Genomic DNA, 27661 nt, shown 5'->3' with positions numbered 1-27661 from the left:
CAGGACATCAGGTTCTCTGCCCCTGCACCTGGACATCAGCTGCCGCCGCCCGGTGGCCCCGCCACATCACCCTGCCCCCGCTTGACCTCTGTGGCCCCCGGTAACCTGTGCCCCCCCCATCCCGAGACGCAGCAGGTTGCACCCGCCCGGGTCTACTACCTTCCGCCGCCGACAGGTGAGATACACAGCCTTCTCCACCCCTCCCCCCCCCCAATACTAAAACTCCCACCATGTCCTGCTAACAGGCCATGATGGGAGTTGTACTTCTGAAGCCTGTGGCCATCCAGGTTGCAGAAGTAAAACTCTCATTATGCTCTGTTGGCAGGCCATGATGGGAGTTGTACTTCTGCAGCCTGTGGCCATCCAGGTTGCAGAACTACTACTGTCATCATGCCCCTGTTGGCAGGCCATGATGGGAGTTTGTAGTTCTGCTGCCTGTGGCCATCCAGGTTGCAGAAGTACAACTCTCATTATGCTCTGTTGGCAGGCCATGATGGGAGTTGTACTTCTGCAGGCCTGTGGCCATCCAGGTACACTAGAGGCAATGTGGGTACCTGTGATGTATGTTGGCATACTAACTAGGCCATATTGAGAACACTTTTTTTTTCTCATCAGGAATCCTGAAGGTTTTTCCTGATGGTTTCCTGATGGTAAAAACAGATTACTGTCAGGAAATCCTGATACTTTCCTGATGACTTTTGAGGTCTCCTGATCAGGATTTCCTGACAGTAAAAACTGACACGGACGTGTGAATGGGGCCTTAAAGGTGTATCCAGGACTGGAAAACCATAGCTGTCTTCTTCCAGAAAAAGCATCAACCTGTCCCCAATTTGTGTATGGTATTGCAGCCCTGTTCCATAGAAGTGAATTGAGCTGAACTGTAATGCAATACACATAACATGGGGACAGTAGAGGTGCTGTTTTTGGAGAAAAGCAGGATGACATCATTGGGCTTGTACTGTGAGTGAAATGTTGGTCATAGTAAATCTCTTGTAATGCCTCATGCCCGAACAAAGATTTAACATTCTCTTACCTTGAAGGGAAATTTTTCTCATACGCCCAATGTCGCCCCCTGCCGAGTAATTTGCCTCACTTTTTATAAAATACCAATCCTTTGGACTTATTGTGAACATGGACTTCAGCACTTAAGTCAATAGAGCAATTCCTGCCAGTGTGAGCATACACCAACAAACGCAAACTCTGAGTAAGAAATAAATAAATTAAATATTAGCATTAACTATTATATTGTCACCTATAGATACCTTGCAGCCGACCCAGTAGAAGAATGTTCACATTTCTCTGATATTGCCATTTAATCCCACTGTAGGTAGCACCCCTTTTGTCCAATCATTTTACGGTTTAATAAGCCGATAACAACAAAACAGAAAATCACCGTCTACAACAACAGACGGAAGGAAAATTCCAGCATGTGTAGATTCAGCCTCATGGAATGTGGGGGTGGTCTTTCTTAACTTATTATAATTAGTTTCTAGTTAAACTTTAACAAAACCAAGAATTCTTAAAATCATGAGCAGGGTTAGAACACTAGAACACAAAATCCCTTTAAAAAAAAAGGACAAAATTACAAAACAAATACAATAAGTAAAAAAAAAAATTAAAAAAAGTACTTTTACTTGATGAGTAAAAAAGTCATTCCCTGCCCCTAAAAAGGATCATAGGTCCATCATTTAGGAAACACTGATCCCTCATTTGCCATGACACAACATGGAGGAATTTGGCACATAATACTACGAATGGTCACACAGTCCTGTGTTAGTGAGAAGAGTGAAGACGTACTTTTGTAACAGCTGACCTCATCTTTAGCACTGTGCGAGACAACTAAAAGGGCAGAATCCAAAAGAAAGAGTGGATGGCGCCCCTAGGGTTAGGCCTCAAGATCCACTGTGATTCATGATTCACCTCACTTCAAGTTCAAACACTACGCTATTAAAAACACAATAAAATAGACTAGGAAACATCCCTAAATGTCTTCACGCAGGAACGCTCCACTTTTCATTCTGGTAGCTAGCCCCATCCACAGTGCAGTCTGTCAGCTCTCGGCTACTGCATCACAGCTTTCCGTGATAGTCTGTAAACGTGGAAAGTTTTGTTCTTGAAGACCCTGGTGAAATACTTTGTGTAGAAAGGTGAATCTCTCTTAATTCATCACAGAAGCGAGGTGAGGGTGAAGGCTTTAAATCTGGATCATTGTGTCCATCGCCGTCCATAATCGTTTCAGCCATTAAGAAATATAAATACTTTATCACAAGGGTTATAGAAACAGATGTACTTAAAGTGAATCTGTACCCACAACGACCCCGCAAACCCCGCTACCACCCCCAGTGCCCTAGGCCAGTGGCGCCTCTCCATTCCTCCTCCCTTCACTCCTAGTCATTAGAAAGGTCCCAAATACAACATATTCACAATGTTTTTTTTAATCGCATATTACTCACACTGTCTACATCTATCTGAAGAGCACCCTTTCTGTGCATTTTACTACAGCATCTGAAGAGTTACCACCTGCAGACAATAAATGCATTGCTGCAAAAAAATATAACATCCTGTAACCTTATGCAGTCTTGTGGCTGTCGGCCAGATCTTTGCAATGAAGTCTTCAAATTGACTGACACATGTCAGCTAAATTACTAAGGTCACATGAAAAAGAAATTCAAGAAAAAGTTTACTATGCAGCTATAGCTAAAGGCTATATGTTCACACGCTGAAGAAACAACAACCGTTCCGCTGTGATCAACCTTTGTTTAACACTACCTACGGCCAGAATTAATGATCATGATCATTAATTCCGGCAGTAGGTAGCATTAAACAACAGCCGTTCTAGGCTGAACGGCCGTTGTTTGTACAGCGTGTGAACATATAGCCTAATAGTGATTATTAGATATGACCGAACCTCGAGCATGCTCGAGTCCATCCGAACCCGAACTTTCGGCATTTGATTAGCGGTGGCTGCTGAAGTTGGATAAAGCCCTAAGGCTATGTGGAAAACATGGATATAGTCATTGGCTGTATCCATGTTTTCCAGACAACCTTAGAGCTTTATCAAAGTTCAGCAGCCCCCGCTAATCAAATGCCAATCGTTCGGGTTCGGATGGACTCGAACCCAAACCCGGTTCGCTCATCTCTAGTGATTATTTATAAAAAGCTGTCTCAAATGCACAAAGGGAATACTTTTAATCAGAACATTTCACTATTAAACAGCAATGCAGAGCAAAACTCCTGCTCCTCTGATCCAAGAGACCTCACACAGGGATGCTACAGTTTCTTCTGCAATCATACTGACAGTGGACCTATTAGTATACTGTCAGCCCACATCTAAGGGGCCCTTTATTGAGAGGCTACAGCTAATGCTGCTAAGTAGTAAGTGCCATACATGCAGATATATACATAACTATCCTGTCTACACAGTGTCTAAAGAAAAACAGAAAACCATGTACTACACTGAACTGATTCGTAACATATGTCTTACATGTCCATTATTAATGTCCAGCAGATCTCGCAGACGGCATCCTCGGCCATGTCTCCTTTCATAACATATGCTGTCCTCCAGAATCACATAATCTGTCCCAAACGACCTCAGAATGCTGTAAACGTCTTCTGGGGACCGCTTTGCATATATTTGGTACACCTGTTAAATGACATAATTTGCATCAAATGAGATTTCAAAGTAATTCCAGTATTAACAACTATATACTATATATAGTACAGTAATCACTGGACCTCATGCAGATCCTCCAATTGTGCTATACCAGATATCCCTCTTGAAAGGACCCAGCAAGGGTGGCTCCTGTAAGGAAACCACCATATTAAAAGGCCCTATAAGTCAATGTAATGACAAGGGAAAAACCAAGGCCAGTTATCCATCCACAGACAGCTGTTTCGGGGTGTTGCCCCTCATCAGTGTGGAGCAGGATTCTGACTAAGTGGGAGCAATGCCTAGTAGAGCCATAAGAGAAACAGATCGCTTATCTCATGGAGACCAGCCAAAGATAACACTGTCGGCTGCTGGTTAAGGCGCTCAATGCAGTAAAATCCTAGGTGTATTGCTCCCTGGGAAACATGGAATATGCAAAAGAAGAGCCTGTGGACTTTATTTAAGAGTCTCGAAACACAGAACTAGCCAGATATCCCTCTGGAAAGGACCCAGCCAAGGGGTGGGGTGTAGGTAAACCACTAAAATCACCATATTAAGTGGCCCTATAAGTCAATGTAATGACAATGGAAAAAAAAAGACTTATAACTGAGGCTCCACAGGTTCCTCTTTTGCATATTCATGTTTCCCAGGTGGCAATGCACCTAGGATTTCACTGCATTGATTGCTTTAACCAGCAGCCGGCGGTGTTACGTTTGGCTGGTGGCCTTGAGATCAGTGATCTGTTTCTCTTGTGGCTTTACTAGGCATTGCTCCCACCTAGCCAGAATCCTGCTCCACACTGATGAGGGGCAACACCCCGAAACAGCTCTCCTGTGGATGGATACCTGGCCTTGGTTTTTCCCTTGTCATTACACTGACTTATAGGGCCACTTAATATGGTGGTTTTGGTGGTTTCCCAACAGGAGCCACCCCTAGGCTGGGTCCTTCCAGGGGGGGGGGGGATACCTGGCTAGTCCTGTGTTTCGAGACTCCTAAATGAGGCTCCTCGGGTTCTTCTTTTGCAAATTCATGTTTCGCAGGGGGTAATGCACCTAGGATTTCACTATATGAAGACATGGGCCTTGGCTTTTCACTAGCTGTTGCGCTGTCTTGGCAACCAAGTCTAGAAAGGAAGGGAAGGGTTTTATTTGACAAGGAGGCCACCAGCAACATCAGGCATGTTACATGTCACTGCCATTACCCAGCATCTTCTGTAGTGAGGACTGCCCTTGTTCCTATGCCAGGGAGAGGGAATTTTATCTGCATTGTATTCCACTGTATGGGTAAACAGTGGAAATTATTGCGGCATACTGACAGAGGTATAGGTTTGTGTAAACAACCTCTATGTACAAGACTATAACTACTATAATACCGCCCCCAACACTATGTGCAAAAAGAAAAATGGAATGCTGCAGTCAAATGCAGTAATATAAAATACTGCCCATAAGGGCAAATATAAACAAAAATACTGTTTCCTATGTACAAGAATATAACTACTAAATATTGCCCCCCCCCCATGTAAAAGAATATAACTACTATAACTGTATCCAAAGAGGAAGGCACTCATAATAAAAATGAATCGGCTTGAAAACTTTATTCCACAGACATCTTAGCACAGGGAGGGAATGGAACGAGGTGCAGCGTGTCCTGGAACAACGACTTTTTTAAGCAGACTGCCTTTCTGAAAAAGCAGTCTGCCTAAAATGGCTGTCTCTCCGGGAAGCGCCCGCACCTCGCTCCATCCCCTCCACGCAAGAAGTCTATGGAATAAAGCTAATTCAACCTATTGTTGAGTGCTAGACTTTTTTCTCTTTGGATACAAGCATATATCTATAACCTCTGTCTTGGCACCCCATTCAGCACCTACATTCCGTATGGATAATCTAGGAGACATTCCCTGATGCACCCCGTTGATTTGCAGTGCTAGCCAGCTGTATCTCTTCTACTACTATAATGCTACCCCTTACAAATAGCAGTTGTTTCACTATGATACTGCCCTCCTTGATAGGAAAATATAACCACAGTAACTGCCCACTATGGACATATTTATTTTCCTACCTGTTTTGTCCTTTCCCTGAGGACCTTGTCTTCATAATGGGGATGGTTAGTAAGTATTCTTCCAGTGCAAAGTTTTACTCCAGCCAGTAGCTGCATGCTTCCAGCAAACACTGCATGCTTTGGGGTATGTGACCTACACAATAGAAATATATGGTGCATTATTGTACAACCAATACATCCACTGTTGTAAAGTATCTTAATATTAGGGGTACACAAACACCAGAGACAGAAGACTGTATGCACAGTAATAGACACTTCTCATTTGTGGGATCCTTTTGCTTCTGGAGTTCTCTTCTCTTACAAGTAAATATTACATACATTTCTCTAATATTCCAATGATCTGGAACATTTGATAATACAGCATTGCCCCTTTTAATACCAGGTTAAAGTAATTTTATGATACAGAATACACACACTAAAACAAGAGGTGACGCTTGGATAGCCCCACTGAGACAGTGGAAAACATGGAAAAAAATCGGAGATCCTCCACTTATATACTGGACGCTTTGCTGTTCATCTGATTTGAGTATTTTTTTTGTCTTTCATTGTTTCACTAATTAAGGGATTCCTCCTGTAAAGGAGTACCCCTCCTCATATTGTGATAATTATTTTAGGAAAAATCTGCTTAATACTGTATGTGTACTTTAACCTTATACAATCCTTTCTTTCCACAGATCCTTTTTGTTCCCCTACATTTTCTCCCCCTTTTTCTTCCCTGCCTTTTTCTCCTCCTTACCCATCCCCATACCTATACATGTTACCCTGTGCCTATTACTATACCTCTCAGGAGGTTGGGGAACGTGAATAGATTAAGTTTTACTGTTCAGAAATTTTGTGAGCAAAAGTCGTTGTGACCGTATTTCAGTTTATCTTTAGCGTTCTCAACAATGCGGAGTCTGCGAACGCTCAGTCCATTGGAAGATACGAAAACAGTGAAGTCCATATACATCATGCTTCGCTTAGTTTATGCTGTTAAGATATTGGTTATTTTATGTATCACCTCTAGTTTGACAAATATTACCCAAAACTATCTAATGCTATTGTCTTATAAATCTATTTCTATCCTTTCGTGCTCCCAGGGTCCTATTTCTATGCCTCCTCTCCTATTGATACTATATGAAATCAATTACTTGGAATGTTAAGGGGCTCCGTTCCGCTTCTAAGAGGATGTCTGTCTTAAAAGCATCTTAAAAGGTTTAGAGCCGATATAGTATTGTTACAAGAAACACATCTGACTGAATCAGACTTCTTCAGACTTAAAAATTTTTGGGTGGGTGCTGTATATGGCTCATCAGCTGTTACCCATAAATGTGGGGTTATTATTCTTTTACACAAAAAACTAGCTTGCTCGGTGTTGTCTCAATACCATGACGACGAAGGAAGAATATGTATACAAACCGGGCTGGCACCACAAACAATAATGAGGAGTGCTAGTAATCACAACCTAAGCAACATCTACAATTACCAACAAAAACGGCTGGAAAAAGACAACTGCACCTCCAAATGATGAAAAAATATATACAATCTTTATTACACATGTATGCAAGGGACAAACATTTAAAATCATTTAAAAGTACACGCATAACTGTTCACCGGTTCCAATCCAAAACGGCGAAAACTGACCTATCATAAGCTTATGCAGGGACTAGCAGCATAAATGATACAACAATGACAAGAATGTGGAAAAAAATGATGTGAACAATCCAAAAACTCATAAATCCTAATACCCCAATGTCCAAAGAAACTGAAGTGTTAAGCACAAATAACCAAAGGAATCAGAAACAAAATCATGATACAAAGTATAAAGAGACTGCTGCCACTAGGTCAGACCAGAACACCCCACGCGTTCCGTCACCAGGACTTTCTCAAGGGTGAAACTCAAGTCCCTCTTTGCAAATATTTATATCAGGGATAATTAGTGATAAGAAACAGATGTATAGCGCTCAATACGATTATTCACACAGTGGAGGGGATCCCGGATCATGTAACCCACGCGAGCGTGGCTGCGCCGCCATTACTTCCTGATCACATGTATGGTCATGTGAGTACTCCAAAGACACGTGATGGTGACGTAGACTGTAAGACTATGCGCATGCCCTAATGGTTAACACTCGCGATGCCGAAGGCCACTATATGCAATAATACAGATGTAACAGGGTATAACAGCGCACAGAATTTGTCCATAGAAATAATTAGAGGGTACAGAAATAAATAAGGATAAATATGCGGCAAAAACATACTATTTTCTAAAACACCATACACAGTCATAACAGTATACTGAAATTTCTGTTTATGCCGCATATTTATCCTTATTTATTTCTGTACCCTCTAATTATTTCTATGGACAAATTCTGTGCGCTGTTATACCGTTACATCTGTATTATTGCATATAGTGGCCTTCGGCATCGCGAGTGTTAACCATTAGGGCATGCGCATAGTCTTACAGTCTACGTCACCATCACGTGTCTTTGAAGTACTCACATGACCATACATGTGACCAGGAAGTAACGGCGGCGCAGCCACGCTCGCGTGGGTTACATGATACGGGATCCCATCCACTGTGTGAATAATCGTATTGAGCGCTATACATCTGTTTCTTATCACTAATTATCCCTGATATAAATATTTGCAAAGAGGGACTTAAGTTTCACCCTTGAGAAAGTCCTGGTGACGGAACGCGTGGGATGTTCTGGTCTGACCTAATCTGGAGTGGCAGCAGTCACTTTATACTTTGTATCATGATTTTGTTTCTTATTCCTTTGGTTATTTGTGCTTAACACTTCAGTTTCTTTGGACATTGGGGTATTAGGATTTATAAGTTTTTGGATTGTTCACATCATTTTTTTTCCACATTCTTGTCATTGTTGTATCATTTATGCTGCTAGTCCCTGCATAAGCTTATGATAGGTCAGTTTTCGCCGTGTTGGATTGGAACCGGTGAACAGTTATGCGTGAACTTTTAAATGATTTTAAATGTTTGTCCATTTGCATACATGTGTAATAAAGATTGTATATATTTTTTCATCATTTGGAGGTGCAGTTATCTTTTTCCAGCCGTTTTTGTTGGTAATTGTAGAAGAAAGAATATGTCATCTTGTTGTTGACACTCCAGCTGGCAAGTATAGTATCTATAATGTTTATGGACCCAATAATCATAGATCAGATTTTTTTTAAGAAATTGGAGGCTCTAGTTCTTCAAGATGATAATCCTCTCAAGGTGATTAGTGGTGATCTAAACACAGTTCTTATTACAGCTGAAGATAGAAAAAGAACAAAGCCCACCACATTACACAATTCTTCACAAGATAATATATTATCTACCTTTCTTAAAGGACAAGTTTTTTTCCCAGTAATTGAAGCACATTACAAAGTTATATAACTCTGTAATGTGCTTCAATCACCTATCTGCCTAACTTCCCTGTCTTTTCCCCCCTCCACCCCCCCCCCCACCCCCACCAGGAAGTGTCCTAACTCACATAGACCTAATTACTGTCGTCACCATCACCAAGCTCTTCTCTCAGCTCCTTCTCCTGTTACAGCAGCCCCCCCTTCCCTGCCTTGTCAGGTGACTCAGCTTGCTCAGCTCCCATTGGCTGAACAACTGCAAGCCATCACTTGGACTGGGGAGGGGGGGCTGCTGTAACAGGACCTAGACCAGCCCTCCTGCTGATGACTCATCCTCACAAGAAGGAGCTGCCTGGTGACGGTGACGACAGTCATTAGGTCTGTGTGAGTTAGGACACTTCCTGGTGGGGGGCTGGAGGGGGGAAAAGACAGGGAAGGGAGGCAGATAGGTGATTGAAGCATATTACACAATTATATAACTTTGCAATGTGCTTCAATTACTGGGAAAAAGTTTTTCATGGCACTTGTCCTTTAACTCTACCTCTATCTGATGCCTGGCGCCACCTTCACCCAAATAGTAGAAAGTATTCTTTTTTTACTATTGTCTAGTTTCATCGTAACCTCTGTGCAGAGTGGAAAACTCTGACATACATGACCTGGTGATTTCGGATCACTCCCCTGTTAGTCTACATTTAAGGGTGCCTTCACACATACCGACTCGCAGCAAAAAACTCGCTGCGAGTTTCTGCTACGAGCCAGGTCCTGGAAGGCCCCTATCACTACATACAAGCAGTGGTCTGAAAGACTGCTGCGTGTATGTAATGCAGCCGCCCCCTTAACCGCACCGCTGTCTCCATACATTACCTGGCTCTGGCTGCTCGGGGTCCCAGGGTCCTGTTCTGCCGCCCAGCCAATCAGTGGCTGCGGCTGGGCAACACACTGATTGGCTGGGCGGCAGTGCGGCAGTGCAAGACGCCGGGACCCCATGCAGCCAGAGCCAGGTAATGTATGGAGACAGCGGTGCGGGACCGGTGCGGGAGCCGAAGGAGTTAAGGGGGTGGCTGCATTACATACACGCATCGGTCTTTCAGACCACTGCTTGTATGTAGTGATAGGGGCCTTCCAGGACCTCGGCCTCGTAGCAGAAACTCGCAGCAAGTCGGTATGTGTGAAGGCACACCCTTAGAGACAATTTCTCCAAAAAAACGACATAATTTGGAGATTTCTCTCTCATTTAGCCAATGATGTCTCATTTACTAAACTTTTAAGAACTTGGTGGTCGGACTTTTCTTCTAATAATGCACAACATACACAATCCCCCTTGCTTTTCTGGGAGACTGCTAAAGCAGTCCTCCGAGGCCACATAATTTCGTTTATGGCTGCCCAGAAGCGCGAGGCAAGGAAAACATACCTCTTACCCAAACACTACGCTCTTCCTATACACTCTTTCTATCTTCCCCTACTGATGATAATAAATCTAAATGGGTGTCAGCCAGACAAGCTTTGGAAATAGCTCAGGAAAAGCTTAACTCTCTATATAGAGACCAATATATGTCTTGCCTATTTAGATATGGAAAAAAAATCGGGGAAGATGTTAGCAAATCTCGCTAAAGGCCGCAAATCTATCTCTAATATCACTGCCCTTAAAGATAAAGCTGGTAATGTACAAAATGATCCTAAAGTCATCTCCCGACTGCTACAACAATATTACCGTTCACTTTACTCAAAAGATGTACTTGATCTGGCTGCTGGTAAAACTTTCCTTGACTCATTGTCTCTACCTTGTCTTGACACCTCTTCTCTTCTTGATCTAAATGCCCCAGTGACCTTGGAGGAAATCATTAAAACAATTTCTGCACTTAAAAATAACAAAGCTCCGGGTCCTGATGGTTATAGTGCAGAATTTTACAAATCTATGTCTGATATCTCTCCCTTTCTCCTTTCCAAACTATTCTAACTGAGCACCACATGTTACCTTCAGGGGACACGGCATATATAAAAGTTTTACATAAACAAGGTAAAGATACAACATCCCCAAGTTCTTACCGTCCAATTTCATTGATAAATTTAGATCTAAAAGTATTGGCGAAAATTATGACTAATAGGTTAGCAGAGATTATGCCTTCGTTGATTGGAAATCATCAGGTCGGCTTCATAAAGGGACGCTCAGGTGTCACAATATATGAACCGTTCTGGCAGCTCAAGCAAGTATACAATTTGGGGGTCGTTCCAGTCATTCTCCAGGCCTATTAGCTATTGATGCCGAGAAGGCCTTTGATAATATCAGTTGGGAATGGCTGGATATGACTAACTAAATTTGGAATTATTGGTCAATTCAGGGATTTTATCTCTACGATATATACATCTCCTAAGGCCAGGATCCACACTCCAGGCTTCCTCTCAGATAGTTTCCCTCTCCAGAAAGGCACAAGACAGGGATGCCCCCTGTCCCCTTTATTATTTAATTTGGCGATGGAACCTCTCGCTAGGCATTTTATTTCTTCAGACATCTTCTCAGGAATAAAGGTTGTCTCCCAGATCATTAAATTGACGTGTTTTGCCAATGACACCTTAATATATTTAGAAGATCCAGATTTACATGTCCCAGCTGTCTTAGATAATCTGAAATTTTTCGGTTCTTTTTCTGGTTACAAAATTCATGTACAAAAAAGTCAACTTCTTTACCTTGCCCCACATGCAAGGACATCCATAGGCCCTGCGGGAGTTTCTGTCGCCAGATCTAGTCTTACCTATCTTGGTATTCAAATTGGTCGCACTCCCTCCTCATTGTACTCTTTGACTTATCACCCACTATTCCAAAAAATTAAACATGATTTACAGAGATGGGAATCTCTACCCCTCTCGATATTGGGTCGTACCCATTTAATTAAAATGATGTGTTTTGGAAACTTATTGTATCCAATGCAAACAATTCCGCTTTTGCTTAAAGCGACTCTGTACCCACAATCTGTCCCCCCCAAACCACTTGTACCTTCGGATAGCTGCTTTTAATCCAAGATCTGTCCTAGGGTCCGTTCGGCAGGGGATGCAGTTTATGTCATAAAAACAACTTTTAATCCGGCAGCGCTGTGTCTAACGGCCGGGCTTACATTTGTATATGCATTAGGCTGGCACCACCTCTATGTCCTTCCTCCCCACCCTCCTCATTATTAGGAATAATCCAGGAACATTTACTGCTGTTTGAGCTTTGCACAGGTGTATTAACGATCCAGCCCATGTTCAATATACACACAGGTGGGGAATAGGAAGCAATCTGCCTGGAGTATTCCTAATGATGAGGAGGGTGGGGAGGAAGACAGAGAGGTTGTGCCAGCCTAATGCTTATATAAATGTAAGCCCCGGCCGTTAGACACAGCGCTGCCAGATTAAAAGTTGTTTTTATCACTATAACTGCATCCCCTGCCGAACGGACCCCAGGACAGATCTTGGATTAAAAGCAGCTATCTGAAGGTACAAGTGGTTTGGGGGGGACAGATTGTGGGTATGGAGTCGCTTTAAACACTCTGATGTCTCCCTACTCCAATCCTATTTTACTAAATTTATTTGGCAATCTAAAAGGCCGCGTATAGCCTATTCTACTCATTGTCTTCCTTCACTAAAAGGTGGTGCTCAATGTCCAGACATTAGAGTGGCGGAGTGCACATATCTCCTCTATAGGGGACTTATTAGATACTACTTCTGGTACCTTCCTGTCATGGGACACTGTCCAAATGAAATTTAATCTTCCCTCCTCTCACTTACCACAATACAACTCACTAATAGAATATTTCACCAATAGAGTACGGAATATTGCCGAGGCAGAATGTAATATGGATTTTGACAATCTTTTTCCGGTACCATCTATACATAATTCTTTATCACATATTTATGGAGATCACGATCACAAAGAATTTTATCTCAACAAATATTTCAACACAAATAGTCCTCCATACTTCCTTCTACGGATCTGACACAACAAATTCTGAGAGGGTATCAATTTGTGCATTCTGCCACTCCTAATGTTGTGTTACGGGAAATACATTTCCGTTTTATTCATAAGGCCATATACGCTTTTAACTTTCCTTCTTCTACTTCACCTGCCCATTACCTGAAAAGTTGCCCAAAATGTGCACTTCCTAAGGCGGATTTGTATCACTGTGCTTGGTCCCGTGTACTTGTTCAGGAATTTTGGGACTCAGTACGGATCTATCTTTTATCCACATGGGGTCATGCAATACCTCTTCTCTCTCTTAGCTATCTTTTTCATTTCATTAAAGACAATTCTGCTACTTCTATGAATCATTTAATCTCTTCAAAAGGGATTCACCTAACATTATTGTTTTCCCTAAAATGTTTACTAAGACACTGGTTGCTAGACACCATACCTTCTATATCTGAAATAATATCTACCTTAAAGGAAATATTTCATTGGGAACTCTTAGATATACTACGTACTAAAGAAAAATCAACAAAAAGTTTATGACTAAATGGAAAGAATTCCTAATTCATGACTTCACTACTGAAAAGAGAGAACCTATTGTCAATCAGTTTAACCCCTTAACGACATCGGGCGTAAATTTACGCCCTCGCGCCCTGGTACTTAACGCATCAGGGCGTAAATTTACGCCCGATGTTTCCCCGATCGCTGCGTGTTCGCACACAGCGATCGGGGAAGATGGCCTGCTATAAATCATAGCAGGCCATCTTAGCTTCTCGGCACGGGGGGTGGTTAACACCCCCGTGCTTACGATCGCTGCTATTGGCTGATCAATTCAGATCAGCCAATAGCGGCGATCGGAACCTTTCCGGGTCATCGGTGAACTGATGACCCAGAAAAAAATGGCGGTCGGTGCTGTCCGAGGACGGCACCGACCGCCATTACTGTAAAAAGTAATGGTGGTCACAGTGCCACCGGCCCGATCGCCGTGAACGGCCGGTACCGGCCGGCCGTTCACGGCGATCGGCCGGTGGCACGGCGATCAGAGTCCCCCAAAATAGTAAATACCTGTTCTGGACCCCTCAGCTAGGTAGCTGAGGGGTCCAGAGCAGGTATTTGTACATTACTCACCTGTCCTGGGGTCCTGATCGGCGTCTTCCGGGTTCGCGGCGTCCTCAGTCTTCTCATTCGGTCTTCGGCTCTTTCCGGCGGTCCCCATCGGCTTTTTTCAGCTATTTTCGGCTCCAGCCTTGTCTTTTTCCGGATTTTGCGCTCTGCTGCCCCCTAGCGGCTGATATGTGTAATACACTTAACAGCAGCTACAGGGATGTTCAGAATGTAGAATTTTTTTTTTTTTTTTCCTATTTTCCGCACCCTATCGCCGCTGAGCGTTGATCAGCATCGCATGAAAGTGCGCTACTAATCAGCAACTCCTCCTTTTTGGCGTAGGGTGTTTTTTTTCTATATCCTACTGCCACGGTCTGCTGATAAGTGCCGCACATAAGTGCGGCATTTATCAGCAACGCCTTTGTTGGCGTAGGTTTTTTTTTATACTTACTGTAAAAAAAAAAAAACACGTAAAAAACACTACATTTCACCACACTACATTGAATAAAGTTTGACACTACACCACTACATACCCCATATACTAGTCCCCGTATAAAGATGGCCCCCAGGGTGTTTTCGGCGTCAGAGGGACACGTTATTATTGCCTCCGACACCGAAACAGCCAGTGAGGATGAATGGGGGGGATCCTTCTTTCCTCCATTCATCCTCATCATCCAGTGACATGTCTGGGGGGTAGCGTAGCGTACGCTGCCCCCCAGACACGTCTTTTCCGCCAGTACCGTCCCAATAAGAGATGACGGTATGGTGTGAAATTCTACAAACTCTGTGAGCGTACCTCTGGGTACTCTTACAGATTTAGGGTACGTGCACACTGCGGAATGCGAAGGATAACCCTTTGTGCATTCCACAGCTGGCACCCGCCGGCGGACTGATGCGGGCGCATGTCTCTACCCGTGTCATAGACTCCATTCTATGCACAGGCGGATTCCATCGTCCATCCAAAGAATGAATACGTTGGACGGAGAGCGGAATCCGCCCGTGCATGGAATGGAGTCTATGACACGTGTGGAGACACGCGCCCGCATCACTCCGCCGGCGGGTGCCAACTGCGGAATGCATGAAGGGTTATCTGTCGCGATTCCGCAGTGTGCACGTACCCTTAGAGTGTATGTAGGAAGGGACACCCGAATCCAGCCCCCAGATGCCCCCTTCCCCCCCCCATCCTCGGAACAAGTGGGAAGATCGTCCGGGAACTGATCTTCCCACTGCTGGATAAAGATTACCACCTGTACGGGGATAACTTTTATACCAGCACCCCCTCTTCCGGTCCCTCGCTGCCCTGTAGCTTGCGGAACGATCCAAACATATCAGAAGCAGTAATAGAGCCCTAATATTTAGCAGCCATGGAGCGGACCCCGCGCTTCTGGATGTGAGGGACCCCGTATCGCACCAGGGCAACATTTTCTAGGTGACGTCCCCCACACTGGAAAACAGGAGACCCCAGAAGAAGTGCAGAGTGTGGGGTAACAGGGGGATCAGGAAGGACACCATTTTCCCGTGTGACACCTGTCCTGATCACCCCGGGCCTCTGCATACTGGATCGCTTCAAGGCGCACCACACGTCATTGGGGTTCTACATTTTCTAATGTCCCTTATTCCTATTTCAGGGGTCACGTTGATCCAGGGATTATTCTGATCGCCATTATGGAGTCGGGAAGGAATTTTTCCCCTGTGAGGAGGCTACTGTTGTCTGCCTCACGAGGGTTTTTTGCCTTCCTCTGGGTCAACACAGGTTGAATTTGATGGACACCTGTCATTTTCAACCTTATAAACCAATAATTGGCCTAATATCCCAAATAAATTAGAATTGTCCCTTTTCCCCAGCTAAGTAGGTATGGCCGCCATTCCCATTAGAGGATGCCATGATGCAATTACAAAGCCTCTGTGCGGCCAGGACAGTAGAAACCCCCACAAGTGACCCCATTCTGGAAACTACACCCGATAAGGAATCTAACAAGGGGGGCAGCGGGGATATGGCCCCCTGGTGACGGCCACATTTGGGACGTGAAAATGAAAAAAATTGTATTTTTTATTTTCTCGGCACATGTTCTACGTAAGTGCCCGTCACCAGTGGGGTCCATATCCTCACTGCACCCCTTGTTAGATTCCTTATGGGGTGTAGTTTCCAGAATGGGGTCACTTGTGGGGGTTTCTACTGTCCTGGCAGCACAGGAGCTTTGTAAATGCGACATGGCCTCCATCCTCTAAATGGCGCTCTGTCCCTTTGGTGGCTTGCCCTGTGCCCATATGGCACATTATGCCCACATGTGGGGTATTTTCGTACTCAGGGGAAACTACCCTACACGTTTTGTGTTCTTTTTTTTTTTTTTAACCCCTTGTGGAAATGGAAAAAATCAAGGCTAGACCAACATTTAGTGTAATTTTTGTTAAATTTTTACTCTAAATCATTAATCTTGTCATGATTTTTTCATTTTTACAAGGGGCTAAAAGATAAAAAAAAAACACTAAATGTGTAGCACAATTTCCCCTGAGTACGGAAATACCCCACATGTGGACATAAAGCACCATGCGGGTGCAGGGTAAGCCTCCAAAGGAAAGGAGCGCCATTTGGTTTTTGAAGGCTGGATTTGGATGGAATGGATTTCGAGGGGCCATGTTGCATTCAAAAGGCCCCTGTGTTGCCAAGACAGTTGAAACCCCCCACAAGTGACCCCATTATGGAAACTACACCCCTCAGGGAATGTAACAAGGGGTGTAGTGGGCATATAGACCCCACTGGTGACGGGCACAAATGTGGAACAATGTGGCGTGAAAATGAAATATTAAATTTTTTACACTATAATGTTGGTTTAGCCTTGAATTTATCATTTTCACAAGGGGTTAAAAGAGGAAAAAAAACAAAATGTGTAGAGCAATTTCCCCCGAGTCCGTAAATACCCCACATGTGGGCATAAAGCGCCATGTGGGCGCAGGGCAAGCCTCCGAAGGGAAGGAGCGCCATTTGGATTTTGGAGGTTGGATTTGGCCAGAATGGATGATGAACGCCATGTCGCATTTACAGAGCCCTCGTGCTGCCAAAACACTGGAAACCCCCCACAAGTGACCCCATTCTGGAAACTACACCCCTCAAGGAATCTAACAAGGGGTGCAGTGAGGATATGGACCCCTTGATGACGGGCACATTTGTGCCATGAAAGTGAAAAAATGAAAATTTTCCCTTTCACGTCACATTGTTCCACATTTGTGCCCGTCACCAGTGGGGTCCATATGCTCACTGCACCCCTTGTTAGATTCCTTGAGGGGTGTAGTTTCCAGAATGGGGTCACTTGTGGGGGGTTTCCAGTATCTTGGCAGCACGAGGGCTCTGTAAATGCGACATGGCCCTTGAAATCCATTCCAGTGAAATTCAGCTTCCAAAAGCCAATTGGCGCTCCTTCCCTTTGAAGGCTCGTCCTGTGCCCCCTTGGCACTTTATCGCCACATGTGGGGTATTTCCGTACTCGGGAGAAACTGCGCTACACATTTTGTGTTTTTTTTTTCCTCTTATCCCTTGAAGAAAATGAAAAATTGAAGGCTAGAACAACATTTTAGTGTAAAAAATAAATTTTTCTTTTTTCACGCCATATTGTTCGGAAAATCTGTGAAGCACCTGTGGGGTCCAAATGCCCAGCGCACACCTTGTTACATTCCTTGAGGGTGCAGTTTTCTAAATGGTGTCCCTTTAGGGGTGTTTTTTAGGTTTTGGCACCCCAGAGCCTCTGCCAACCTGAAGTGGTACAGTCAAAAATGACCAAACATAACGGAGGCATTGAAATTCACTAGGCGCTCCTTTATATCTGAGGCTTGTGGTTGCGTCAAATAGCGCAATAGGGCCACATATGGGGTATTTCTATAAACTGCAGAAACGGGGCAATAATTATTGCGGTGCATTTCTCTGGTAATAGGTTTTATAATTATGAAAAATATTGGATTACAATAAAATCTCTGCACAGAAAATTAAAATTTTCAAATTTCTTACACACTTGGCTTTTATTTCTGTGACTCCCCTAAAGGGTTAAACACTTTCTGGATATGCTTTTGCAGAGTGTGGGGGGTGCAGTTTCTGAAATGTGGTGCTTTGTGGGGCTTTCTAACATACAGGCCCCTCAAATACACTTTAAACCTGAACAGGTCCCTAAAAATATCTGATTTTGAAATTTTACTGAAAATTTGAAAATTTGCTGCTAATGTTTTAAGCTTCCTATTGTCTAAAAAAAATGAAAGATCGTTTAATAAATGCTGCCAACATAAATTAGACATGTTGCTAATGCTAATATAATATAATTTATATGGTATAACAACTTTCTGTATAAGCAAAAAAGTTTCAAAGTTGGAAAAATGCATTTTTTCACATTTTTTGTTTTTTTTTTTCATAAAGATTTGTTATGAGTATCAACTCCAATTTACCAGAAATGTAAAGTACAATATGTCACGAGAAAACAGTCTCAGAATCAGCCGGATAGGTAAAAGCATCCCGAAGTTATTAATGAATAAAATGACACTGGTCATATTCATAAAATTTGTCTCTGTCATTAAGGCCATTTTAGGCTCTGTCCTTAAGGGGTTAAAGACACTGACTGGTATTGCATGGCCGCTCAAAGAGGTACCCTGGGAGCACTCCAACTTACGTAATCTTTCTTGTTCTTCTATTACAAGATACTTTGTTATGCTTTATTGATAGTATTAGTATATATCTGCCACATATACTATGTTTGAGGTGATACTGTTTGTTAGAACTGTTTTTCTTAGGTTTTCTAATGATTCTTTATTGTATTCCATGTAATTATATAACTTTACATGTTGTTAAATGGCTCCTATTATTGTTATGAAATACAAACATACTGCTTAGGTCGTCTGCGTGCAACTTTGTCATTTTTCTTTTCATGAATATCATTATGTATGTTCCATACTTTAAAAATGCCACTAACAGGGCTCCAGACTAAAAAATTTACCTAGGAGCCATTGGCTCCTAACCTGAAAAATTTAGGCGCCAAATAGAATATTTGGTCGCCAACATTTTAAACCATGTAAAATTAATGTTATGTTAAATGGGACTTACTGTGTGCAGAGGCCGCGGCAGCCTCCTCCTCCTTTAGATCCTTTCTTTTCTTAGTTTGAAAACGTTCAACATGGAAACTTGCAACTTGACAACCATATACAGTCTGACTCAGTACTTCAGCTTCACTTGGCTAGCCTTTTAATGAGGCTTACTCTTCTGAACTTGAACTTAAAGGGAACCTGTCGACCCCCGTGCCGGGGTGACAGGCTCCCAACCCCCCGTTAGAACCCCCTATACTCACCTCATCTTCACCCCGCTTCTGAAGATGGTCGGGTCACGGAGATCTCAGCCGCTGCAGCCCGGCGTGCGCTGAGAGATGAGTCCAACGCTCATAGAGAATGATGGAGAGTCCAGCGCTCCATCATTCTCTATGAGCATTGGACTCATCTCTCAGTGTGCGCGTCAGGCTGCAGCGGCTGAGATCTCCGTGACCGACCATCTTCAGAAGCGGGGTGAAGATGAGGTGAGTATAGGGGGTTCTAACGGGGGGTTGGGAGCCTGTCACCCCGGCACCGGGGGTGACAGGTTCCCTTTAAAAGCTTGCAACAGTCTATACATACTGAGCTAGACTTCTGACTGCAGCCATAGTGACCCCCACAAGATGTGTATATAGATAGATATATCTCTCACCTAGTGACTAATGCAAGTGACCCCCTACAATACAGACACCTGATAATAATTGTGCATATATCTATCTCCCAGTGTCTGCAGCCAGTTTGCCCTACACTTATAGATGGCCCCCTCCCCTTATAGATGACCCTCTCTACCCCCATTATAGATGCCCCCTCTCCCCCCCCATTATAGATGCCCCCCTCTTCTCCCCCCCTTATAGATACCCCCTCCCCTTATAGATGACCCTCTCTACCCCCATTATAGATGCCCCCTCCTCCCCCCCATTATAGATGCCCCCTCTTCTCCCCCCCTTATAGATACCCCCTCCCCTTATAGATGCCCCCTCTCCCCCCCCATTATAGATGCCCCCTCTTCTCCCCCCCTTATAGATACCCCCTCCCCTTATAGATGGCCCCCTCTCCCCCCCTTGAAGATGGCCCCTCTTCTCCCCCCATTATAGATGCCCCCCCTTTCCTCTATGCTAAGCAATATTTAAAAAAACAAACACACAAACTCACCTGACAACCCGCTCCCCCGGCGATCCTCTTCTTCTTCGGACGCTGTCCCCGGCTGATGCGCGGCTGCCGGGGGTGTCCCGTCCTATCCCCGGCAGCGCGTCGCGTCAGTGAGCTCCCTGTACGCCGGGGCTGTGACTTTCTGACACAGGAAGCGTCTCTGACGCGCGCTTCCTGTGCCGGAAGTCAGGGCCCCAGGCAGCTCACTGATGCGCCGCGCTGCCGGGGATAGGACGGGACACCCCCGGCAGCCGCGCATCAGCCGCGCATCTTAAAGAGACAGCGCGCTGCCGCCGGGGCCAGTCGCAAATGGCGCCCAGATTAATAAATCTGGGCGCCATTTGCAAAATGTCAGTCGCATTGGCGACCATTTTGGTCGCCATCTGGAGCCCTGACTAATAAAACATATTTGAGAAAAAAAAGAATACACACACTGGGTATTATGTAGTGTGCCTCATGCCCATTACTTGTATTTATAACCCTTACATTATATTAAAGGGACGGTTTACTTTGCAGCTCTATTCAGCAGTCATATTACATGATGCAATGTGATACCTAAAGGCCCTATTACACAAAGTGATTATTGGCTGTATTCAGCAGATATAGGCCGTTACAGCAGATAACCACTTTGTGTAATAGAAATCCACAATTAGCCGACATGCATGGTGTCGGCCGATCGTTGTCTTTCAACAAGCGAAACACAAAGATCAGCCTGGCAACAATCTGTTGCTGTCGCTCCAAGTAATGGGAGCGGAGGTAGCAGACATGCAGATATCTTCTATGAGAAACAGATCGCTGATCTCAGGGCTCCACGGGCTCTTCTTTTGCATATTTATGTTTCCCAGGGGGCAATGCACTTAGGTCTTCACTGCATTGAGCGCTTTCACTAGCAGCCGTCGGTGTTGCCTATTCGTCCCTGAGATCAGTGATCTGTTTCTCTTGTGGCTCTACTAGGCATTGCTCCCACCAAGCCAGAATCCTGCTCCACATTGATGATGGGCAACACCCCGCAACAGCTGTATGGTGGATGGTTACCTGGCCTTGGTTTTTCCCTTGTCATTACATTGACTTATAGGGCCACTTAATACGGTGGTTTTTGGTGGTTTCCTTACAGGAGCCACCCCTTGGCTTGGTCCTTCCCGGAGAGATATCTGGCCAGTCCTGTGTTTCGAGACTCTTTGATGAGGCTCCACGGGCTCTTCTTTTGGATATCTTCTATGGGCTGCCAGGACAATTTAACAATCACCCAGGGCAGCCCCCATGCCCCCTACCCGCTGTCTGCAAGTGTAATAGCACCGGCAGCGAGCGGGGAATGAGGAGCAAGCGAGTGCTAACATGACAGGTTGGCGCTCGCTTGCTCCTCTGAATCGCCCCGTGTTATAGGGACTTAAGAGTGGATGCTCTTTCTTTCAGCTAATCCAGCTGTTGCAAAACTACAACTCCCCTCATACCTGGGCAGCCAAAGCTTTGAATCTCCAGTCATGATGGGAGTTGTAGTTTTGCAACAGCTAGAGATTAAAGGTTCCCTACCCCTGCTCTACATTTTACCACCATACATCCTCATAAGACACATAGAAAGGGGTAATCTCTAATAGGCAGCACCTTATATTCTTCAAGCAGGGCATACTATTACAAATTTCTACTGTGAGTTATAACCACTACTGGCTCTAATCCAAATGTATGCCATATTAGTGCAGCGGCGACATCCTGAAAGACGAATCTATCCGTAACTATTCTCTATTCTGCAGGTTACACTTTAAAAAGCCCAGCAGATATTTTGCTGTCTCGGCTTTTTTTTTCCTCCTTCAGGATACCAATGATATAGTCTAGATATTTACAGTTCTGTGTGAGTTATATCTGTTCAAACATAAACTGCTCTCCGGAGACAAAAATGCATAAAGTATTAGCCAGCGTTAAATAAGATGATGGTCTTAAACATCTTGTCACCAGAACAGTTTATCATAAAAAAATATCAATAGTTATTTCAGAAATCGCCGAGAACGGCTTTTTTCCGCTTTCAAGGACTCTGCATCCTCTGGCGAGGGGCCGAGAGATTAGCATAAAGCAGATGTGATATCATTATTTAATCAGGGAAAGAGATCACAGACCGGGGACTACACACTCGTGAGCTCCATCATGTCACCATCAGAATAGGCAGGAGGCTAAGTATAATGAGCTGTTAATAGGATGACTTGTGTGTTAGTTAGTGGCACTAGCTAAAATGTGGAACATGTCCAGTCGTGGCCCTTAAACCACAACCAGTGCTGGACACATTGCACAATAGTTGCATCATGGTGGCAGTTCTTTTAATGGGATAATGCACTGTGCTTCATGTCAAATGACACAATCTGCAACTGAAGTGCAGATGGGAACAGAGCTGCAGTGGCAGTGACTATCAAAGCCAGAGGTAGTCTAAACTCTAGTATCACCTTTTTTGCTTGAATTTGGCTAATGTGTATAGGCTTGGTAGACACTATCTGTACAGTAATAAAAATCAGTCATATACTAAGACTATGTTTTTTATGCCAAAATTTAAAATGATCAATGATACAAAAAAAAAAAAAAAAAAGTCACAAGAATTTATCACACAGGCTGAGCCTCAAAAAGGGATTTGCAGGTCTTCAGCGCTTTCAAGGTTTTGTATAAAGAAAGCTTAAAGGGAAGCTTCCAAGCATGTTATGCTGCCATTGCTCAGCCCACTGTGCATATCAACAGCGGGCATATCTCAGGCAGCGCACAGCAGCTTTCTGGGCGTAAGTGCTTTAAACCTACACTACTCTACAGTGCCGGAGACAGACCACTGCACACAGTGTGTCTGTATAGATGTTATACAGCCTTCGGCAAAGGCAGCAAAACACATGCCATTAATTTCATCACAGTCAGCCACACATTCCCTCTTATACTATCTACTAGTGATGATTTTAATGGCTGCCCAAAGATGTCATCAGCTGATGAGCAAGCAGTTTCCTGTTCATCAATCTCTGGTCCTTTTACATGTGCCGATTTTTGGGAAGAACATTTCCTGACAGCTATAACCAGCCTGTGTGACAGTGCCTTCACTTTACACAGAGAATAGACAGTTTTATTAAAGCTGGGCCCTTGCTTTCTACCAACAATTCAACATATCTGTTTATGTGATCTGAACTCTGTACAAGATCTCAAAAAAAATGAGAGCTTGCTACATTGTATACTGCTGCAGGAACTACCTAAATATATTAATGCAGTGAATTAGGTAGAAAAAATTGTCCTTTTAAGACCTGTCAAGCCTCTTTGTACTATCTCACTTTCAAAGTTTAAAGGTAACTAAGCAAAAGAGTTAAATACATTTTGTCTGACAATCGAGTTCTTAGCAACCAGAGAAGACTATGAATTGTAATTGTGCTGATAACAGAGAAGAGAAATAGCAGATGGGCAGCAGTAACATTATACCAGGTCTATATACCTGCAGAATTAAACAGGTACAGTATTCCCCGTCATCAAATGAGGGCTCCCCTGGCCTGTTTGCAAGCTACAGTTTACCAGCTACACTTTTTATGTAACACTATGAGAATACCATAGCTCACATGTCAATGGGAAGAACAAAAATGTTGTAAATCAGTCGGCTTGTCGGTTTTTGGCTTCCCAACCATTCTGGCAGATGCAAGCAGGACCAGAGGGGGGCTGAAAGCCCTTGTACAGAGATGGGAATATCCTATTGATTCTTCTAAAAATACAATTATGCAGGCAACCTCCTAAATTCTATATGCCATCAGCACTGTTCACCTGTACATGCTCTGCAGTCACCATAGCCCGGTAACATGTATTTGTTTAGTGCTGCTTCCATGTAATCACATCTGGATTAGACAGGAATAAAAGTTTTGCTCTTACTTGATCCAGTTCATTAGCTGCACTGTGTCAGGGTCATAGAACTCCGCAGTTCAGAGATCTCCTCAGTGATTCGTGGCCAGAACTAAAAACACACAATGTACTTAGTAATACTGGAATAGGCATAACACTTCTGTGCTGTGTCACTGCATACACAGACAAGTCTGATCACAGGCTACTGTTAGCATAAAACTTACACACAAGGCTTTGTAGTACGTTAGGTGACAAACAAGTGGTAAGACTGGAGCATTGCAGGCACAGAGCACAATAACCAGAGCAATCATAGTTATATGGTATTAAAGGAGAAGTCCGGCGAAAATTTCTATTAAAGCATTGTATTGCCCCCCCCAAAAGTTAAACAAATTACCATTATACACTTATTACGTGAAATACTTTAAAGTGCTTTTTTCCCTGCACTTACTACTGCATCAAGGCTTCACTTCCTGACTCCAGAGCTGTGCGAGCTGTGGCTGCTGGAGAGGATGATGGCAGAGGGATGCTCAGTGTCCCTCCAGTGCCCTGTGTCCCTCAGTGTCCCCCTGCCATCATCGTCTCCAGCAGCCACAGTCCGCACAGCTCTGGGAGTCGGGTTGTGACATCACCATGTTATCCAGGAAGTGAAGCCTTCATGCAGTAGTAAGTGCAGGGAAAAAAGCACTTTATGTGCATTTCCCGTAATAAGTGTTTATTGGTGATTTGTATAACTTTTGGGGGGCAATACAATACTTTAATAAAAATTTTCGGCGGATTTCTGCTTTAATGCTTATTGAAATCTGGTAGATTTAGCTGTTGCGCACAAATCTTTTCAGCATCACGCCCCAGTTATGGCTATTTTTCCACTACGTGCTGAGAATCTCAGCCATTGTTGTAAATTAACAGCTGGAATTAATTCATTGTCCTTAATTCCAGCCATTGTATAACAACGGACATTGTTAGTGCTTTTCATGCTAAGAACGGTCTCAGACGGTCTGAGGATGCGCATTGACATGCGCAAAACAAGTGTCACGCTGCCTTGATATCCTGCCGTCTTCGCCGATGGCCCTATCCTGCATGGCGTTTTTAATAAAAAGTCTTCAATAAAAGTTAAAGTGTTTGTGGTGAGTGCCCCTCATATTTCCTTTTTCTGCACACGAAGATCTATATGCATCTATCCTGAGGTGAGCCTCCATTCTTAGGTGGCAAATTCTCAAATAGTAATACACAGTGGACTGTATGAGTTGTTCTATAGTGCCGATGACTGTGTATACGTATTGAACTGAATTTTTAGAATAATAATACAATTCGATTCAAAGTACTATGGCCTGTAATATTGTGCACAATACAGAACTAGCAATTAGAATGTACAAGAAACTAGAGGCATAGATATTTTTGGATTGTTTGTTGCATACAGGAATAGGCACCCCGCCTACAGGCATCAGCATAGAATTTAACAAGAACAACAAGGAATAATAAATAAATATGTTCTTACCTTGCATACCACAGCAACTATCACCAATATAGAAGCAGAATAGCGAAGAGCACTGGTCTGGAAAATAATGAATTTTTGTCAATATACAACCTGTGACTCTTCAGCTGCTGATAAACTACTACTCCTAGCAGGATCTAACAGGAGCTAAAAAAAATGTAAAACAAAACAAAATTGTTTCTAAATGTGAGAACTAAAATATGACTCTATGCTGCCATCTAGTGCATTAATGTGGCAAAACAACAGTGTCCATTCCAAGGCTCTTTCGATTCAATCAATTGGGGTTTTACATTGATCTCTACCAGAGATCACATGTAACTGTCAGAGCAACAGAGTAAAGAGCTATATTAAGCAATATAGAGGAAGCAAAATGCTGTGTATTAATACTAACCCTCTGTGGTGTGTGCAGGCTCAACAGTCTAAGTACAGTTCCCCAAATGTCCATACTGGCTAGCCCAAAAGATGCAAGCACGCACATGTGTGAAGTCCAGAGGTATTTCATTCTGCAACAAAACAAGGCAGTGTCATTTTGAGTTCACTGATGAAATTCAACAAGAAACACAAAAAGCACACTTATCAAAACTGGACAAAGAGATAGTTATAGAAAACACCCCCATTACACATCTTATTATCTCATGAGCATTTTCAAAAATTAAAAAAAAAAAAAAAAAAAAAAAAAAAAGCAATGTTGATGCTTGCAGCGAATAACTTGACAGTAGCAGGTCTGCTAAATATTCCCCTACTCTTCCCTGTACACATGGATCTGGAGTATGGACTCACCTCATAGTGCTAATAGCCAGGCACCCAAACAGCATGCTGTGCAAGACATTGTATGCAACATCTGCTCTAATGAAACACACGTTCTCTTCATGCTGATTCGTCTTTTTAGAAGTTGAAGGATTCCTAAAAATCAAAGAAACATATTTCTAGAGTAACTTAGTATTTTTCATTCAAATACACAGAAATATTTGCCACGTATAATAAATCCAAGGTGATATTCCTCCTCATGATAGACAACATTTGATGCAGGCAGTACACAAGCAGAGAAAGAGAAACAATAACTAAACTGTTCTGCCCGGACAACCCCGGATATATGCCTGGGAGAGTGTGAATAAAAACATACCATACTTTCCTGGCTCCCGTGCTACCACTGGCACTATGCCACTCCAGTCGCCATTGAGGATCCACTTCCGGATTCAGGGATGTGATGTCACAGGTCTGCTCAGCCAATCACTGGCTGAGGCAGGACACTGCAGCAGCTTCTGATTGGCTGTGTGGGTCTGTGGTGTCACATCCCCAAACGCAGAGGCACAGTGGAGACTGGAGTGTCAAAATACCAGCGGTGGCAAAGAAACCAAGATGGTTAGAAATAAGTCTTAGTAAGGGCCTTAGTGTGTGGCGTTTCTCTATGTGGCTGCCGAATAGATGAGATCCTAAACCAGAAGAGCAGTGGACTTTTCTGGAGGCAGCATCGGTGGACCAGCACTTGAGCCAGAGTGTTTGGTAAATGGCTCTGGTAAGGGCCAGTAATTTGGCAGCATCCAGGAAGGCCTTGTGGAGGTACTTCCCTGGCATGGAAGATTTGGTGAGCAAGATCAGCCAACTTCTAGGTAGAGGCATTATAAAGTAAGTATTTTGAAGCTGTATGTTTGATCCGATGATAAAAAAGGAAACGTAAACTGGCTACAGATCCACTTGGGCTATCACAGCCTATGCAGAAGCACACAGTCCTCTTCTTTACATAGATGTACAAATACTTAGATATTAGACCTGTTTTGTCATCTAAAGAAAATTACACATATGTCTTCTGGGATATCATAACACATAAAACCTGCTTAAGTGACTAAATGAAAGAAGACTAAATTATTACCTGAGGTTGTAGAACACAGTGATGGCAAGTGGCAATGATTAAGAAGAAAAGAATAACAAAATAGGGATGAAGGAGAAAAGAATCTGAGAGCCTTTCAAATGTGTCCAATGGCAGAAGCTGGAATGGCTCCTCGCAAATGTATAGTTTGGCATCAAGTCT

At 43.5% G+C, this 27661-nt stretch overlaps 1 pseudogene; it reads right to left on the bottom strand.

Moving 5' to 3' along the window:
- Positions 1-2069: 2069 nt before the first annotated feature.
- Positions 2070-27661, bottom strand: LOC138775007 (protein C-mannosyl-transferase DPY19L3-like; annotated as a pseudogene).

The sequence above is a fragment of the Dendropsophus ebraccatus genome, unplaced genomic scaffold, assembly GCF_027789765.1.
Source record: "Dendropsophus ebraccatus isolate aDenEbr1 unplaced genomic scaffold, aDenEbr1.pat pat_scaffold_1235_ctg1, whole genome shotgun sequence".
Classification (NCBI taxonomy): Eukaryota; Metazoa; Chordata; class Amphibia; order Anura; family Hylidae; genus Dendropsophus; species Dendropsophus ebraccatus.
This window is presented reverse-complemented; position numbering and strand designations above follow the sequence as displayed.